Source organism: Schistocerca gregaria, chromosome 2 (genome assembly GCF_023897955.1).
Source record: "Schistocerca gregaria isolate iqSchGreg1 chromosome 2, iqSchGreg1.2, whole genome shotgun sequence".
NCBI classification, from domain to species: domain Eukaryota; kingdom Metazoa; phylum Arthropoda; class Insecta; order Orthoptera; family Acrididae; genus Schistocerca; species Schistocerca gregaria.
In genome coordinates this window covers 630,252,864-630,266,745 of record NC_064921.1, presented here as the reverse complement: position 1 = coordinate 630,266,745, position 13,882 = coordinate 630,252,864, and the positions used below count along the sequence as shown (strand labels likewise).

General features: G+C 44.2%; 1 protein-coding gene and 1 non-coding gene across 2 annotated transcripts in view; one reads left to right on the top strand and one right to left on the bottom strand.

Annotated features, from left to right (window-relative positions):
• The window catches only part of LOC126334646 (ATP-binding cassette sub-family C member 4-like), a 283,425-nt gene that overhangs the window by 239,260 nt on the left and 30,283 nt on the right, over positions 1-13,882 (bottom strand). The window lies entirely within an intron of this gene.
• Positions 5,260-5,331, top strand: Trnat-ugu (transfer RNA threonine (anticodon UGU)). Its single transcript has one exon. It is a non-coding gene; the product is annotated as a tRNA-Thr (tRNA).

Genomic DNA, 13,882 nt, shown 5'->3' with positions numbered 1-13,882 from the left:
AATAAAAATGCCTAGAAAACGGTTGTGCCTTTCTGAGTACTTCGGAACGGCTAAAAGACTGAGGACTACGTGGTCTCAAGAATCCAGAGAAAACCATGAGATGAGCCTTGCTTCAGCTCGAGAACATCAAACTTTAACTCGCTCTTGTGAAATTCGATCAGAAAGCAAGGTGAGATGTAACTCGGATCAACACCGGAATGGCTGGTCGTTGTGGACGAGCGGTTCTAGGGGCTTCAATCTGGAACCGCGCGACCGCTACGGTCGAGGTTCGAATTCTGCCTCGGGCATTAATGTGTGTGATGTCCTTAGGTTAGTTAGGTTTAAGTAGTTCTAAGTTCTAGGGGACTGATGACCTCAGCTGTTAAGTCCTATAGTGCTCAGAGCCATCAACAATGTCATGCATTATCTCGCTCCTCAGAACCATTCATCACAGACGCTTGAAATTACTTCTCTCCAAATTAATATCTTAGAAGCACAAATTCTGATGGGAAGTGGCGCAGACGAGAGAGTTTTCATTCCCGAATCCCGCTTATTCCTAACGCTTTACTGTTTTGCTTTGCTGGTGAGGTTGTGTTATACTAAGACCATAAACAAAACACAAAGTTAGACGGTGCGTGTTGAGGGAGTGGACCTTAGTGCCACCTGCTTTTCGCACTGTCAGATGTAAAGGAATCTCTCCCATGTTAATGAAACAAACAAGTTCTTTGTTCCTCTTCCCAATCATACTACTTCAAATGACGTATAAAAAGAAACTTTATAGGCCAAAAATAAATTCCACGAGTAAGAAGTCTTGTGTACATCTATAAATAAATATCTCAAGAAAAACACCGGGTTTCTCAGCTAATTCTACAATAAAGATGTCTCGAACACCAATGGCACACCTGTCGTCTCCTACAGCCAAATAAATCTGCGGTGGCCGAGCATTGTATTTGTACTGATCATTCCATGTACAATGGCGACGCCGAAATACTGGCTGCATCCACACACTATTTGTGTTCTTTGGTCAGAGAACTGTGGAAATTCGATTAGGAGGCAAACTGACCGACCTGGACGATGCCCTACGCCATGACACTTCATGGAGTCCTCTGGTATCTCCCCCCCCCCCCCCCCCCCCCCTCACTCTCACAGCATTTTCTGTTCTGAGCCTCGATTGTTTGGCAGCCTGCCACCTGCCACCGTGATAAATGACTCACAGTGGCTATGGATTTGCAGATTCCCCAAGGGCTCAGTTTTGTACATACTCGGAGCTAGTAACATGTTATCCTTGACAGATGTGTTTCATTTGTGAGTGACATTGTTGTGGCAGCTATGTTGTCATTAGTGTAGCTTTTTGAGTCACGTGGTTTCGGCATCTCAACAAATAAACAGGCACGGATTCACACTCGGAAGTCAGTCCCCGACTCGCCGAGGCAATGACTAGAAAGATTTCTGCTGAAATATCAGAAGATGAAAAAATTATGCTCCAGATGCAGACCCAAAAATTGATGGCTAAAAATTATGGATGATTTTGTAATTTAGAGTAGGGTCAGTGACGCACAAACTTTTTAATCAACAAATTTACGCCGTGACCTCTCCACTCCTCTTAGTCCAAATGTTCACGATGAAAACTTCTTTCACGTTAAGGATTTCAAAAACTAATTCTGGTTCAATGGACACGCTGACTATGCAAGCGGGTGTGTCCGACTTCACTCATAGCAATACTATATACTCGTCATAGTATAGGCTGAAATCTGTTGTTGCCTTCCGCTTTTAGAGCAGCTCAATAGTCACTGAGTTTAAAGGTTCCATGTGGTGGGCATCCTATCTCTATCGGCGTTTTTCACCACAATACCACAGGAATCTAAAAAAAAAAAAAAAAAAAAAAAAAAGGCTGTGAGCACTATGGGACTTAACTTCTGAGGTAATCAGTCGCCTAGAACTTAGAATTAATTAAACCTAACTAACCTAAGGACATCACACACATCCATGCCCGAGGCAGGATTCGAACCTGCGACCGTAGCGGTCACGCGCTTCCGAACTGTAGCGCCTAGAACCGCTCGGCCACGCCGGCTTGGTTCTTACTACGGCTCTAGTCTACAGTTTCAGAAGGTGAATAACACGCGTCTAACACGCTTCTATCATGTCGCCCGTAAGTATAAAACTACTAAGCGGCTCTTTGGCTTACAATTAGTGATCTAAACGAGAGACGCAACTAAAATTAAGTGGGATATTCTGAGACCTTCGACTGCTCCAAAAATTTGAGATCTATTTGAATGAAACGAAACACCTTGTTGCAAAATACCACTGCAATGGACAAGACCTTCACATACTATTCGTTAACCTCTGTATCTCATATATGGACACTAGTTTCAGTACTACACAAAATATACGGGTCAATATACCGAAAACCTCCCTTTTCGCTCTTATTAAAAAATACCACCCTCTAATGGGGTATGGGACTGCGAAGGATACCAGAGTTCTTCTACTGAGATTAACTTAGTAAATACCGTGGAAAATCTTGCGAAGGGGAACGAGGTTGTAGCAGTCTCTCATTTTATGACAGCCTTACTGGATTCATTGCGTTCTAGTTTTTCTCATGCGTCCTTGTACTACAGAAAATTTAATCGCAGAGCGTGGAATCTGCTGAATGATCGGTTGTGAAATAAAGATAATTGAGTTCGCGGCAAAGCTTTTGCCTCCGAATTTCTTTGGTGTTGTACGTAGATCCTTCGCTTTCTTCAGACAAATGGTGCAGTAATGATCGCCCTTCGCCTAAAACGCCTTGCTGCTTAGAACTTGTAAACAGATAAAAATATGTTGAAAATAGAAGGTTATACACTGTTTATATGTGGAAATATAAGCTTTATTGGTGCTTTGCTGTTTATCTATGACGAAATTCTAGAAAATCCTACACTCACATAACTGTCCTCTTTGGACGTACGCGGGAAATTGGGAACATTCAGAGCTTCAATTTTTTTTTAAATCAATAAATGATACTGGACATACGGCAACATTTTTTGTGTAGCAATGTAAACGTCATTAAGTACTCTCTTTAAGGAGAGATGCTTTCATTAAAATGATGAAGTTAGCCGTGGAATTTACTGACAAAGCACAACATGAAATAAATTTTCCTGATGCTTCAGTATTTACTATGACCATATGTTATCTTTCTTTTTATAGAGAAACAAAATAATGTCCATAAGAAGGAAATAGTAGTAGTATTTAGTTTAAGAAAACAATTAATAAGTATTATAATGCAACACATAAAGACAATAATAAAAATGACTGCTCTAAGTACAGGTACATACTTTGCGAAATGTATTTTTATGACGAAGCTTAACAATATAGCCAGTTTTGGAATAAATTATTCAACCATTTATCATAGGGCTTGACAGATGTTTAGTCCCCATTCTCATAAAAATTAACGGAAAGTGATGATAATCACGTGGTGAGATCGTCATCACATGCCAGGGTTATCACCGTGAAACTTCTCTCATCTACAATTCTCACACCGCCCCTTCCCACAAATTCGTCAGTAACTGTCAACTCTTGCGTCATATGCACATTATCATATCGAACGTAACATTCGCGTCTACGTGCAAACCATTGATTCGCTTCTGCGTCATCCCTTTAAAACGCTATAAATTTGACAGTCAATACCTGATGCTGTCGTGTTTCAAGTGTTATGGGGCGCCGTCTGACGCAACAAGAGTAGCGGTGACGTTGTCGATTCTCCTCATCTGTCACCACACGTACGCAGATCACAACAAAAAGAATGAGGCGTCTACTCCGAACTATTTAAAAAAGTTTGTACCCCGAATGTAGAAAATATCAACACTGCAGTGTTACAGCAAATGTTGAAGTCGTATGGATACTCAATGAATGTGATTAAGTGTGTTTGGATGATGCATACAGTAATGTGGAATTGTATCGATGCTGACGACCTGCTGAAACCCGATGGCGACTCGTCGACTACTTCCCTCGTATAGTACAAATGAGTCAGCAGAGTTTAACGACCCCACCCAAGAGACAGAGTCTGGTGACCTTGCACTTGCTCTACAAACTCGCAGGGAGAATAATAACTATGAAAATTTGTTCCACCACAAGGACTCAAAGCAGCTGCCTATAGGATGATCGGCATCCCACTGCAGATGTTTCTGGCCACGTAGGGGGATGCGCCGCAGTGTTACCAACACTAATCAACGGAACTACTTTCCAGACGATGTGTCACCTAACGTGAACAAGACTGTTAGCTGTTCCAAGTGGCTGTTTGATATTAACCATTTCCGAAAACCAGCAGACGGAAACCGCGGTCTCTCGCTTGTCTGTGGCAATTACCAATCTTTGTCCGATAACGACAGAAATCCCAGGCCGCTGGAAGGCCCTGTTGTGCGCCATTGTAGGTTAAGCACCAGTAAAAGGCGTTCAGTAAGCAATTCAGTTTACGTCTAGTCGTATACTCCGCAAGCCACAGTTCAATGGATGGCAGTGGGTGCAGCCTCTCAATGTTATTGATTTTCTTTCCTATTTCATTTACGTGTGGAATGAGGGAAAATGATTGTCTGTATACCTATTTATGTGCGGACGTCTCTTATTTTCATGATCCCAACGCGAGATATACGGTGGCGGTAGCATAAATGCTCGCATTCCTCTTCGAATACAAGTTCTCTAAATTTAAGCCACAGAGTTCCTCGAAAAATTCGTAGCGTTTCTTCCAGTAATTTTTTGTCTCTGGTCATTTCTGTTACGCTTCAGTTGGGCTGTACTGACTTAGGCCGTAGCAGCACGTCTCTGAATTCGTCCATTGACATGACTACTTCATAAGGACTCGGAAATACCGCAACAACACTAGAGAATCGGTCGCAATAGCGCTTTATGCTTTACAAAAGAATTATGTTATCCACAGCACGTCCATCAAATCTAAGCTTTCCATTCGGCTTCCTCAACATTGATTTTACGTAATCTTACCATTTCATATAACTTCTTAGTATCACTCCAAAATATTTACACGTTGTGTTGGGGTTTGGAGTCTACGTAAAAAAGTGGGTCCTCCTGCAATGGCTGGGTAAGTCAGTGCGGATGTCGGAGGAAGGGACGGCGCACTACCCCCGGCAGGACAGTGCCTCTTGCTGCTGATTTCAGAGGACTGTCGGAATATCTTCATCACTGAATATAACAAACCTTTCTCTAACTGGTATTTTAACTAAATTTTTTTGTTTCTTTTATACGGAATTTAATGAAATTGTATAGCTCCAGAGACCTTTTCAAGTCTGCAACTGTGCCAGGGTGGCGTAGTGGCTAGCGCATCTGCCTTGTGAGCAGAAGACCTAGGTTCGAATCCCAGCCTTCGCGCAAATTTTCATTTGTCATTTCAGTCTGCATATATGGAATTCTTCGTGTTGTGAGCTTCTCAAAATCTGAATGACACCTTGTGGATGCATGATTCTATATTAATGTGGAAAGTTTGGCCGGTCGCTGTGGCCGAGCGGTTCTAGACCGCGCTACTGCTACTGTCGCAGGTTCGAATCTGGCCTCGGACATGGATGTGTGTGATGTCCTTAGGTTAGTTAGGTTTAGGTAGTTCTAAGTTCTAGGGGACTGATAACCTCAGATGTTAAGTCCGATAGTGCTTAGAGCCATTTTTTTTTTCTAAGATTGTATAGTATTTAGTGTGGGAAGTTGCGATATAGTTAACTGACGAGTAATAGTGGTACGTTGTAATTTATTCTTTGTAGTAATTTAACACACTGAAAAATTCTGATTATTTCTACTCTTATGTTATCATTAAGGCGGGTCCACACTGAGCGCGCCGCGCTTGCCAAAACGGCTGTGCGCGGCGCAGCGCAGTTTTCCGACCGTTGTCGGTACATCAAAGGAAGTGGCGCGTTTGCGCTCGCTCAGCTTAGACGGAGCTTCGGCTCGCTCCATCTTCAGACCGTGCGCGCGCTCCAACTGGAGCACAGTGCGTGCCTCGGAGCGGCACGGCGGGGCGCGGAAGGCGCACTCCTCTCTGTTACAGCTGTGCGCGGGCTGCAGCAGCGCGGCGCGGCGCGCTCATTGTGGACCCGCCTTTAGGCCTGAGATGACGTGCAAGTCTGGTTAAAACCGATAGCCTTATGTTAAAAATAATCCCTTGTACGGACAAGTTTTATGAAGTAATGAGCTACCGTACTCCACAATTTAACTGTGTTTAATTTCACGATTCTGATCTTATAACCAGATGCTATCGAGTTCATCCTCTTTATAGGCAGTCTCTAATGTATTAAACATGTTCTTGTGAAAATACGAATTATCGGTCGCGCAAGTATTTGAGAAGAGTGTTGATAATTTTAGACGTCGAGCGGCATACTGCGGCGAGCCGACGGAGCACGGTGGGCGCACCGGGCCCTGGCGTGAGATGCGGCAGCGGCCTGGCCCCGCGGCTACCGGATAGCCGTGCGAGGAGCGGCCGTTTCGCGGTAAACAACTTTCGTGGGCCGCCGAAACGTCAGCGCGGTCACGTGCCGGTAAGGCGGTCAGGCACCGGGCTGCGGTGAGGACGTTCTGCCGGTGAAGGACGCGGCTGGGCCCCTGTCCGCTGTGCTCTCAGAGCTTCCCCAGGCAGCTTGGCAGTGGCCCGCACGAGTATGTTGTCACATTGCGAGGCACTACATTCACGTACATGGTGCAGCATAATTAGTGCCGAAAACGGAAAATATACATTGAAACTAAACGTTCCAGAAGCCATGCGTCCGCAAAAGAACGGTTTACGAGATAATTGCCTATCAGTAGTTGGTTAGGAGTCGCCACTAGCTGTAATATGAAATAATGTCTCCAGTCCGTACAAATGTACCGGGTAGTTATAATTAAAGTGCACTACTCACGGAGGTCCATCGTTTGGCAATATGCTAACGCGTTAACGGGGAATGGATTTACGCTGGACAACAAATTACTTCCAGTTTTGGCCGTTAGGTGCAGATCTGGCGCTGTGCACTGTTTGTATGATTGTTTGACGTCCACGTTGTCATTTGACAAGCCATAACGTAAGTGAACATTATGACTACGGAGAGGTAACACCGTCCGCTGTTAGTAAAACTGTTTTTAGATCAGTACTGCAACGAGAGACTATCGCGGCCTGAAAGGTCTAAGGAGACGTCCGATGTCATTAACTGGTTCAAAGGAGATGATGATCAGATTCGAAAACACAGGTGAGCTTGACGTGCCACCTAGAAGAGAAAGGCTTCCTATTCCAGTGGAAGTTATTGAGGAGCTTGCTGTTGCTCTAACTGACCACGAAGCACGTGCCCCGGGTAGTTCTAGTGCTCTGCAGTGTTACGAGAATGGTCCATGCAATTGTCAACAGTTAGAGGTCTGAGTTACACTGAGTTACACTGGCACCCATACAAGATCCTGACGAAGCAAGAACTATAACCTCATTATCCGCGGCAACGTTCTGAATTTGCTCTTCGGTTTCTGGCACGGATCAAAGTTAATGACATGTGGCCGGGCAATATTCTATCTAGTAACGAGGCACATTTTACTACAGGATGCATTGAATACGCTCAGCTGCCGAATTTGGGGCATAGTTAAACTGCATTTTGTGTACGAAGAGTCATTGCTCTCGTCGGACGTGGCTATGTGGTGCAGATTCACAAGCACCCTTATTCTCGGTCGGTTCTTCTTTGAGGAGAATACACATAGAGGGCGTGTCAGTTGCACCGTGGTGTCTGCACGTTTTCGAGAGTTCCTCGTAAAGCATATCATTCCTGCTTTCGAAGAACGCTACTGTTTGGAAACCACTTTTTTAATGCAAGGTCGGGCCACACCTCATGTCGCTCGCCCACTGAAAGATATGCTTAAAGCAACCTTCCACTAAAGTAGCTGCATGACCTGCAAGATTACATGATATGAATTCACGTAACTTTTGGTTTTGGGGACACTTAAAGAAACGCGTTTACCAGGGAAATGTTCGGTTTCTGCCTGATATGAGGGCCAGTGTACAGGAACACGTTGCTCAGATGTCACCGGAACTGTTCCGAGCAACTGTTGATCACGTCATTTTACGGATGCAGCATCTCATCGATGTCTCCGGTGTTCCTACTGAACAAACTGTACTTGCATAGGTTAATAATTACATTATGGTTCAAATGGCTCTGAGCACTATGGCACTTAACATCTGAGGTCATCAGCCCCCTAGACTTAGAACTACGTAAACCTAACAAACCTAAGGACATCACACATGTCCATGCCCGAGACAGGATTCGAACCTACGACCGTAGCAGCAGCGCGGTTGTGGACTGAAGCGCCTAGAACCGCTCGGCCACCACGGCCGGCGCATCAACATTATGCATTTCTCACTTGTCTCACCTTTTTTGCCCACGTTCTGTTCCTAATCCAGTACATATGGAAACATTTCTCTTCGTCTTCTTGCATTCACAGCGCCAGATTTGCATATGATGGGCAAAATGGGAACTATTTTTTTCGAGCGTTAATCGGTTCCATATTAACGCATTGGCATATCTACCAAGTTTCGCTGCCATAAGATAATCACAACTCACACAAGGACCTCTGTATGTAGTTGCACATTAATTATAACCACCTGGTACCTGAAGTATAAACTTTTCCATTACGATCCCACTTACCTGAGATCAAATTTCACCTGTAGCCTACCTTAACACAAAATATAAAACTGGTTTCGCACTTTACATGCTACAACTTAGTGTACACGCGTTCCGGTTCAAAGAGCCATCGCCCTCGCATCTGGATGTAATATTGCACTCGTCTCTGCTCTGAGTTACGAATTCTTTCGAATTCTTTCATTGCATCGTCTGGTAAATCTTGACAAGGCCGTACACTTTACGGCTCTTTTTCTTCAACCGTATAAATGAGAGTATTGCACATATAACTTTTGAGATGGCTCCAGAGAAATCCAGAGGACTGAGTTCACATGGTCTTGAATGCAAAAACCCTGCTCGACCTGTCCACCTTGGGCTGTCGTCTTAACGTCAGCAGCAAATGAACCGGTGTCCTATCACAATACTATGGCATTGCCAGACCATCGACAATGGGTGAAATTTGAGCCCAACTAGATGAGGACGTAATCGAAACATTTACATTTCAAATACATTTGTCGTAAGAAGGACAATATTCCGTACTGACGTCAGTACCGGCTCATAACCTTATATCATTCGTAATTATATCGTCTGTGGACGCTTGTTTACTACAACGTTTCTGCCTCTGCTATCGTGTACTTCCACTCGAGTCAGTTTTCACTATTAATTACGCTACAAACTTTGAATACCTGTGTGTAGGAGATGAAAGGGAACGTTCTCTTACACTCACTAGCAAGAAGTAGCGACCAGCTCTCTCCCGTGGGAATGAACACGTCTAGGCAATCAGAAGAGTACTTGACACGGTGCGGAATGTAAATAGCAGGTGCTGGACATACAGAGAATATTTTCTGTCCTCTCCTTCAGCAACGAACGGGGAAAGCTGCGAACTTGACCATGAGGCAGACAGAGGCGAAGCACCTGGTTACGAGTACTGCGGCAAGAAGGAAAATGAAACTGTTCACATACTGCTGTAATTATTTCTGTTTAGCCGGACAGATACTCCTAACAATGAAACCACTAGCACATGGCAAAGTGTAAGCCCTCCATTTCCAGTCTAAGATTAACCCTAGGACACTAAATGGGGGAAAATGTTCATTGTCACTAAACCATGGCAAATTTTACTACTCCGTATTTTATTCATAGGAAGTCATTATTTATAGTTTACGCACTAGTTAATTACAATTATAAGGTCTACAGTGCTATGTCAAAATCAAAATAAGGGAAAATGCTCTGTTTCGGGCCCTATACTGACAACACCAGACTGGCGGGAACCGCGAATTGGTGCCAACAGCATCGTGAATTTTACGAGGGTTAAATAATCTAGGGTTAAGGATATCTGGGACGTACTCGCTCTGTAAAACAGCACCTGGCGTGGAGGCAGATTGTTGTAAATGGTATCACTTTTTGAAACAACACCCGTTGCCTCTCTTTTTGCAAATGGACTTGTCTGCGCGAAATTGTTGAACACTTATGACTGGAGTGCGTATGAATATTAATCGACCGTACAGCAGTAGAAGCGAAGTGTCAAGTATTTAGATTCCACTGCATCGCGTTGATTGCCCTGGTCAGCATACTCTGGCAGTGAACTTATTAAACAGTGGAATACTTTAACCCGGCTGTCATTGTAATTTTAGCATCAGGATAGCCACCAAAAAAGCTGTCGTCTACACCAATATTGCCAGCGGCTACTTGATCTCCATATGCTCCTCCATGGTACAAGAAATTTTCCAGAACTGACGTTGCCCTCGTGATGAATTCAGTGCTTTGATCCATTATACTTAATTGTAATTGACGAAAAAGAGATATACAGCATGCAATACAAAATACAGGGTTCGTAAGTCTTTTCTGGAAGCATTAACGTGGCGCCTAGCTTTACCCGTAAGTGGAACGTGAACGACAAGTAGTGTAGACAAGAAGAGAATAAGAGTGTTTCATCTGTGGTGTTGTAGAAGAATGCCAAGCATTGGATGACTAGTTGGAATAATGAAGAGGTACAGAGTGGAACGGGGATGAATGAGCGTTATGGAGCAACTTGACTAAAGGAATGGATCGGTTGATAGGAGACATCCTGAGACTTTAGGGAATAGTCAATTTGGTTTGGTAATTAAGGGAAATGGGGGGAGCGTGGGCTGTATCGGAAGGCCAAGGCTCGATTACAGTAATGATATTGAGGTGGATATGCCACAACTGTGGCGAAACATGTTTGAGTGACAAAACAATAATTTGTGTGAAGGCAGACCCATCCTTAATTCATTATCGCAATATACAGGTAAACATTAATAAAACTGACAAACTGCAGGGACTGATTCCTGACTATAAATTAAGGAAAAAAGTTCTTATGAAAAAGTTTCCGGAAATGGACGGTGTGCGTGCAGCAACAGCAAATCGTGCTGGAGCACAGGACCATGTTGGCAGGCCACTTGCCTGGAGCTTGTACTAGAGTTTGTGTCAATATCCCGTAGACCCCGGTCTTCCAAATCTGGTATACACACAGTCCGCCTCCTCCCAGCACGTTCGTATATCTGAAACAACCCATGATCACACGAACGCCCAAACAGACCATGAAATGTTGTGCGATGTGACGTCTCGACATGAATACCGAAATATTCTTCTGCTTACAGTACGCTGAGTCAATCACACAGCCTGCAGTACACAAGGAACATAAGGCACGTGATCAGTGGATCTGTTATTCGTCAGCGCTATCTACCGTGGTGAAGATGCATTTCCAGACGCATGTTTATAGGGCCTTTCTTCCTCCATTTCCAGTCAGAATTCCGTCCCTGCAGTTTGTCGGTTGTATTAATGTTCACCCTGTAGAAAATGTAATAGTCAATTTGATCTTTGCATGGATGGATGCTTGCAAGATAAATAAAACTACATAAGGGCAGTACGCAATATTGATTTTTCTAGATCATTTCACGGTGTTGAAGAGGACAGATAACTCTCTTGAAGGACGAACTGTTAGAAAGCGGTAGCGCGACTAGGAAGAAGTCAGATTTTACTGACAATGCAGTAGTTGCTGACCATAGTCAATAAGAAAGTACACTCCACTATGTATGATTTTTTTCGATCCGTCGTTATCAAATCTGTGTTTTATAGAAACATTCTGGAGATCAAGAAACTTTATTGCAGACTCGGAGAATCACCAGATCTCCGTCGTAGACAGCTTTATGTAAATGTTAGACACACGTATTACTTGTACTTCCCCAAGGCTAATTAAAAATACCTGTTCATCCCATTAGTATAGATTTTAGCCACGTTTACAAACGATTTACAATAAAATGGTTCAAATAGCTCTGAGCACTATGGGACTCAACTGCTGTGGTCACCAGTCCCCTAGAACTTAGAACTACTTAAACCTAACTAGCTTAAGGACATCACATACATCCATGCCCGAGGCAGGATGCGAACCTGCGACCGTAGCGGTCACGCGGTTCCAGACTGTAGCGCCTAGAACCGCACGGCCACTCCGGCCGGCTACAATAAAATGGCTCGTAGTTTTTCGTAATTTGCAGGAATTGCAATGACCTGTACTTGGCACCTGGTGACAGCCATCTCACACCATTCACCAAGAACGTGTTAAGAGCTATACCACAACAGACCGCTACACACTCCATGTGGAGGGTGCTCGTAACGTTTTGATAATGTAGCCTCAGCAATATATAAAGTAAGTACAATGCTTCAGTTAATTTGTAGAACAAAAGGTAACTAATTTGCAACGAATTACATTGGTTTGTACAACCTGAACTAAAACAGACACGCGTTAGGCGTACAATGAGGTGACAAAACTCATGAGATATCTCCTAACATCGTTTCGGATATCCTTCTGCGCGGCGTAGTGTAGCAGCTCGACGTGGCATGGACTCCTGTCGCTGGAAGTCCCCTGCACAGAAGGTTCCACCGTGCTGCCTCTGTAGCCGTCCACGATTCCGGAAGTGTTGCTGGTTTTTTGTGCACGAACTGAACCCATGTCGAGCGATCTGGGCGACCAACTGATTAGCTCTAATTGTCCAGAATGTTCTTTAAACCAATCGCAAACACTTGTGAGTCGGTGATATGCGTCCATGGCTTCATGGGGTCTGCGCTGCACTCGAACCCTACCATCAGCTCATACAAACTGAAATCGGGGCTCATCTGTCCAGGCACGGTTTTCCTGTAGTCTAGTATCCAATCGATATGGTTACGAGCCCAGGAGAGTCGCTGCAGGCGAGGTACTGTTGTGAGCAAAGGCACTCGCTTCGATCGTCTGCTGAATAAGACCTTTGCGCCAAATTTCGTCGCATTGCACTAAACGATACATTAGTCTTACGTCCACGTTGATTTCAACGATTATTTGATGCAGTGTTGCTTGTCTGTTAGCATAGACAACTCTACGCAAAAGCCGCTGCTCTCGGTCGTTAAGTGGAGACCGTCGACCACTGCTTTGTCCATGGTGGAAGTCAGTGCGAGAAATCTGGTATTCTCGGCACTCTCTTGCGCTGTGGATCTCTGAATATTGAATTTCCTAATGATATCCGAAATGGAATGTCTCATGTGTGTAGCTCCAACTGCCATTCCGCGTTCAGATTCTGTTAATTCCCGTCGTGCGGCCATGATCACGTCGAAAAGCTTTTCACGTGAATCACCTGAGTACAAATAACAGCCCCTCCAATGTACTGCCCTTTTATACCTTGTGTAAGAAATACTACCGCCATCTGTTTATGTACATATCGCTATGCCATGACTTTTGTCACCTCACTATATTAATATGAATGCGTATCTAAATCTACTGAGTAGAATTTCCATCACTATTTCTTGCAGGAAAGCTAGGAAGATTACACGTGGGTTTTATTTATCAGAATAAACGAATAATGTTGGAACATCGTGTTTGATGTAAAACTACGTGTTATCTGGCTTTCAAGATGTCACATTCAGTTAAAAATGAATTTCGTTCTCCTTCGTGGCGTCTGTGATTCGGAGGAAATGCAAATTCAGCAGCATCGCCTCTTGCAGTAAGCTATGCCCGTCAGGGTGTCGCTTCACGACAGTCTCGGGTTTAGCTTTCACCGGCTTCACGCCTTAAATCTAGCGTCGACTCGGTTTTCAGCGCGACACTCAGACGCCGAGAATCGTGCGGGAGTTTCTCTGCAGACTCTAGCCGCACGCTTGGTTACATGGGTCTTGGTGGCGCATGTCCGCATCCTGATAGTTTTCCGTTGTCGGTGTGTACCTTGAGCTGATTATAAAGGAGCAAGCCTTGTTCAAAACATCCACTAGATTAGAGATGTCTCTAAACTTACCCTAGTCGCAGCCGACAAGTACCTATCCGTACA